The sequence below is a fragment of the Microcebus murinus genome, chromosome 26, assembly GCF_040939455.1.
Source record: "Microcebus murinus isolate Inina chromosome 26, M.murinus_Inina_mat1.0, whole genome shotgun sequence".
Classification (NCBI taxonomy): Eukaryota; Metazoa; Chordata; class Mammalia; order Primates; family Cheirogaleidae; genus Microcebus; species Microcebus murinus.
The window spans coordinates 3366809-3373038 of record NC_134129.1 but is presented as its reverse complement, the minus strand read 5'-3'; positions in this window follow the sequence as shown (position 1 = coordinate 3373038).

Here is a 6230-nt window from a genome sequence, read left to right as displayed (position 1 = left end):
GTGGAGACCAGCGGCAAGGGGAGGTGAAGCAGTTAACTTTCCCCTCCCTTGCATCTCGGACTGCTGGCTGACTCCCTAGCGGGTGGAGAGACCTGAGGACACCAGCCCAGAGACAGCCACCGCCAGTGAGCGGTGAGCCTATAGCAGACGTGGGACCAGGCTCCCAACTCCCTCGGGCACTTCCCTGTTCGCAGACCCAAGCCACGGGGCAGGCGCCATATTGCCTCCTTCTCCCCTCTCCCGACCCTATCTGCAGCTTCCCAGAGAGACAATATAGCCACGGCTGGAGGCATCTCCAGGGAACGGGACCCTCCCTTTTGGGGCCCTACATCTGACGGAGGGGAACTCAGACAGTGAGCTCCCTACCTGCCAGCCCTCCCAGGAGCTGCTGGCCCAGTGATCCCAGGAGAACGGGGCAGACCCTGAGGCTGAGAGTCATCACTCGAGCTTGGGCTCCCCATGGGTGAATTAGGACTGGCACTCCTCTCCCTGGGGGGGTTAGGGAACTCTGGGGTCCAGAGATAAGACCTGCAGACGAGATCCTGTGCACCCAGGGGCACAGAAGGGATAGTCGTGAACGAGCCTACTAAGGAGTGTGTGCCTTCGGGGCAGATCAGCGTGCTTGAGGGCAACCGTCCTCCCAAAGGGAGACCATGCACCCAGCCCAGGTGGCGTTCCTGCGCAGGGAACCTACCGGCTGGCATCACAGCCAGGGGAGGCCCAGTGGCGTGAGGTCTGGCCTGCTGGCAGAGGACCAGGAGTAGCCGTGGAGTTGGGGAGGGTGGAAAGAAGTGAGGCCTGCTCCAGACTGCGGGTCTTAGACAGCCCCACCCCACTCGCAGACTTTCTGACTGAGTGGGGCCATTCCAGCCCCTCCCTGACAGCTTTTTTTGGAAGCAGAGAACAGAACTTTGACCCCTGCTAACAGCATTGGTGGTACCTGAGGGCAGGCTTACCCAAGCCAGCTCTGCCCAGACTCACTCCTAGACCAGCCCTCACTGAGGGGGAGAAAAGGACAAACCTGGAAGTCCCAGGGCACCACCGACCACCTGAAGCACTAGAGTGCCTCTCTAGAGGAACTGGTCACAGGTCACAGGAACTGGTCACAGGTCACAAAAACAACAGTATAGCCTGTTCCTCCCAGCAAGTGCCACCAACTGACAGGGAGGACATTCTGCACACACTTTTATGGCATCTACTGACTCATCATACAGGGTGTGGTCGAAGCTCACCCATAAACACCACCTACTGGCTCAGAGACTAAACAGGGCGTGTCATTATCCAAATGAAAACCTACAGGTAAGAAGCAACGACTGATCCAGATGGGAAGAAATCAGTGAAGGAACTCTGGAAATATGAAAACTCAAACGGAAAGCATACCCCCAAAGAGGAAAACTAGCCCCTTAGAAATGGATATCAACCAAAATCAGCCCACTAAAATGACAAAAGAATTTCGAGCATAGATCGTAAGAAAATTCAACGATTTGCAAGAAAAACTGGATAACTAATACAAAGAAAACGCAAAAAGATTCCAGGATCTGGAACAAAAATTCACTAAAGAAATTGAAATAATGAAGAAAAATCAAACCAAACTCCTGGAAATGAAGAATCAATTCAGGGAACTACAAAACACAGTGGAAAGCCTCAAGAACAGGGTAGATCAAGAAAGAATCTCAGAGATTGAAGATAACACCTTCCAATTAAAAAAATCAGTCACAGAAATAGAGCATAGAAACAAGAGAAAAGAGCAAAGCCTACAAGAGATGTGGGATTATGTGAAGAAACCTAATGTGAGAGTTATAGGGTTACCCAAAGGGAAAGAAGAAAACACTCAAGGGTTGGATAAGCTATTTGAAGATATAATAGAGGAAAATTTCCCAGGCCTTGCTAAAAATCTCCAGATACAAGTTCAAGAAGCTCAAAAGACCCCTGGGAGATTCAATGCAAACAGGAAGACATCATGACATACAGTTATCAGACTGACCAAAGTATCAACTAAAGAGGCCCTTCTATTAGCTGTAAGATGAAAGAAGACAGTAACATACAAAGGAAAGCCAATTCAAATAACGCCAGACTTCTCTACTAAGACTTTACAAGCAAGGAGAGACTGAGGACCCATTCTCACTCTTCTGAAACAGAATAATGCCCAGCCTAGCGTCTTATTCCCTGCAAAACTAAGTTTTGTATATGAAGGAGAAACCAAGACATTCTCAGATAAGCAACGACTGAGGGAATTCACCAAGATAAGACCAGCCCTTCAGAAGTATTCAAAACAGTGTGACCCACAGATCAGCACAATAAACACTCACGAATGTAAATCTACTCAAAAGCTAAAGATCAAAGGCCAGATACCACAATGGCTCAAGAGAGAAAACAAAGCAACAAAGTTCAACCCAACATAATGAAAGAAATCTGTCCCACCTATCAGTTATCTCAATAAATATGAATGGCTGGAACTCCCCACTCAAGAGACACAGGCTAGCTGAATGGATAAAAAAATACAAGCCAAGTATCTGCTGCCTTCAGTAAACACATCTAACCTGCAAGGATGCAGTTAGATTAAAGGTAAAGGCGTGGAGAATGATATTTCAAGCAAATGGAAGCCAAAAGAAAGCTGGCATGGTGGTGCTGATTACAGATAACTTAGTTTTTAAATCAACAAAAGTAATAAAGACAAAGAAGGTCACTATATAATGGTGAAGGGTACAGTTCAACAAGAAGACATAACAATTCTAAATATATATGCACCCAACCTAGTTGCACCCAGATTCATAAAGTCTACGTGATCTAAACAAATGGATAAACAACAACACTATAATAGTTGGAGACTTTAATACCCCACTAACAGCGCAGGACAGATCCTCCAAACAGAAAATCAACAAAGAAATAATGGACTTAACAGAGCTCTAAAACAAATGGGCCTGACTGACATTTACAGGACATTCTACCCCTAAACCACTGAATATACGTTCTTCTCATCAGCTCATCGGTCATTCTCTAAGATTGACCATATCCTAGGACACAAAGCATGTCTCAAACAATTTTGAAAAATAGAAATTATACCATGTATCTTTTCAGATCACAATGGAATAAAAGTAGAAATCAACCCTAACAGGAACTCTCATTTCTATACAAAGTCATGGAAACTAAAAAACCTTCTGTTGAATGATCACTTCATAAATGATGAAATCAAAATGGAAATCAAAAGATTCTTTGAATTAAATGACAAAGGAGACACAGGTTATCAAAACCTGTGGGACACCGCTAAAGCAGTCCTGAGAGGAAAGTTCATTTCCATAAATGCCTATATCCAAAAGTCGAAAAGATAACAAATATGGGCCGGGCGCTGTGGCTCACGCCTGTAATCCTAGCTCTTGGGAGGCCGAGGCGGGCAGATTGCTCAAGGTCAGGAGTTCAAAACCAGCCTGAGCAAGAGCGAGACCCCGTCTCTACTATAAATAGAAAGAAATTAATTGGCCAACTGATATATATATATAAAAAAAAAATTAAAAAAAAAAAAAGAAAAGATAACAAATAGACAACGTAATGAATTGTCTCAAAGAACTGGAAAAAGAAGAACAGACCAACCCCAAACCCACCAGAAGAAGTGAAATCATTAAGATAAAATCAGAACTAAACAAAATTGACAACACGGAAACCATACGGAAGATTAATAAAACAAAAAGTTGGTTCTTTGAAAAAATAAACAAAATTGACACACCTTTGGCTAGACTAATGAAAAGCAGAAAAGAAAAACCTCTAATAAGCTCCATTGGGAACAATAAAGGAGAAATTACAACGGATTCCACAGAGATACAAGATATAATTTATGAATACTATAAAAACCTATATGCACACAAACTGGAAAATGTGGAGGAAATGGACAATTTCTTAGAAACACATAGTCACTCTAGGCTGATCCAGGAAAAATAGAATTCCTGAACAGATCAATATCAAGTACTCAAATTGAAACAGTAATAAAAAACCTTTCTAAAAAGAAAAGTCCTGGACCAGATGGTTTCACACCCTAATTTTACCACACCTACAAAGAACTGGTGCCTATCTTGCAGAAATTATTCCACAACATCGAGAAGGATGGAATCTTCTCCAACACATTTTATGAAGCGAATATATCCCTGATACCAAAACTAGGAAAGGATGCAACAAAAAAAGAAAACTACAGACAAATATTCCTAATGAATATAGATGCAAAAATTCTCAACAAAATCCTAGCCAATCGAATCCAGGTGCTTGTCAAGAAAATAATCCATCACAATCAAGTGGGCTTCATCCCAGGGATGCAGGGTTGGTTCAACATATGCAAATCTATAAATGTAATTTACCACATAAACAGAAGCAAAAACAAAGACCATATGATCCTCTCAATAGACGCAGAGAAAGCATTTGACAAAATTCAACACCCTTTTATGATAAGAACGCTCAACAAAATAGGCATAGATGGGGCTTACCTAAAAATGATATAAGCCATATATGACAAACCCACAGCCAATATCATACTGAATGGGGAAAAATTGAAAGCATTCCCACTTAGAACCGGAACAAGACAAGGTTGCCCACTATCTCCACTTCTGTTCAACATAGTGCTGGAAGTCCTTACTACAGCAATCAGATAAGAGAGTGGAACTAAGGGCATCTAAATGGGAGCAGAAGAGATCAAACTCTCATTCTTTGCTGATGACATATTATACCTAGAAAACCCCAAAGATTCAACCAAGAGACTCCTTGAATTGATAGATGAATTTGGTAAAGTCTCAGGATACAAAATCAATACACAGAAATCAGAGGCATTCTTATATGCCAGGGGTCCTCAAACTATGGACCAAGGGCCACATGTGGCCCATGGAGGACATTTATCTGGCCCACTGAGTGTTTTTGCCGCCGTTGCCTGTCCTGCTTAGCAGCCAACTCATCCCGGGTCCACAGTGCACATGTGTTGAATGTGCGCCACACTCTCCAATGGCCCTCCAACGGTCTGAGGGACAGTGAACTGGCCCCCTGTTTAAAAAGTTTGAGGATCCCTGGTATACCCCAACAACAGTAAAAGTGAGAACCAAATCAAAGACTCAATTCCCTTCAAAGTAGCAACAAAGAAAATAACGTACCTAGGAATATATTTAGTTAAGGAGGTAAAAGACCTCTACAGGGAGAACTATGAAGCACTGAAGAAGGAAATAGCAGAAGTTGTAAACAAGTGGAAGAATATACCATGCTCATGGGTCGGCAGAATCAACATTGTTAAAATGTCTATACTACCCAAAGTGACTTACAGATAGGGAGCAATCCTATCAAGATACCATCATCATTTTTCACAGATATAGAAAAAATAATTTCATGCTTTGTATGGAACTAGAGAAGGCCCTGTATAGCAGTATCAATCCTAGGCAATAAAAACAAAATAGAAGGCATCAATTTACCAGAGTTCAAATTATACTACAAGGCTATAGTAATTAAAATAGCTTGGGACTGGCACAAGAACATGGACATTGACCAGTGGAACAGAACAGAGAACCTAGATATAAAACCATCCTCATATAGCCAACTAATCTTCGACAAAGCAGACAAAAACATACACTGGGGAAAAGAATCCTTATTCAATAAATGGTGCTGGGAAAACTGGATAACCACATGTAGAAGACTGAAACGGGACCCACACCTTTCCCCTCTCACAAAAATCAACTCACACTGGGTAACAGACTTGAACCTTAGGTGTGAAACTATTAGAATTCTAGAGCAAAACATTGGAAATACTCTTCTAGACACTGGTCTAGGCAAAGAATTTGTGAAGAAGACCCCAAAGGCGATCACAACAGCAACAAAAATAAACAAATGGGACCTGATCAAATTAAAAAGCTTCTGCACAGCCAAAGAAACTGTCAAGAGAGCAAAAAGACAACCCACAGAATGGGAGAAAATTTTCACAAGCTACACATCCGATAAAGGGCTGATAACTAAAATTTATTTAGAACTCAGGAAAATCAGCAAGGAAAAATCAAACAACCCTATCAAAAAGTGGGCAAAGGACATAAACAGAAATTTTTCAAAAGAAGACAGAATAATGGCCAAAAAACATATGAAAAAAATGCTCAACATCTCTAATCATCAGGGAAATGCAAATCAAAACTGCAATGAGATATCATCTATCTCCAGTAAGAATGGCCTTTATAAAAAAGTCCCCAAACAATAAATGTTGGCGTGGATGCGGAGAGATA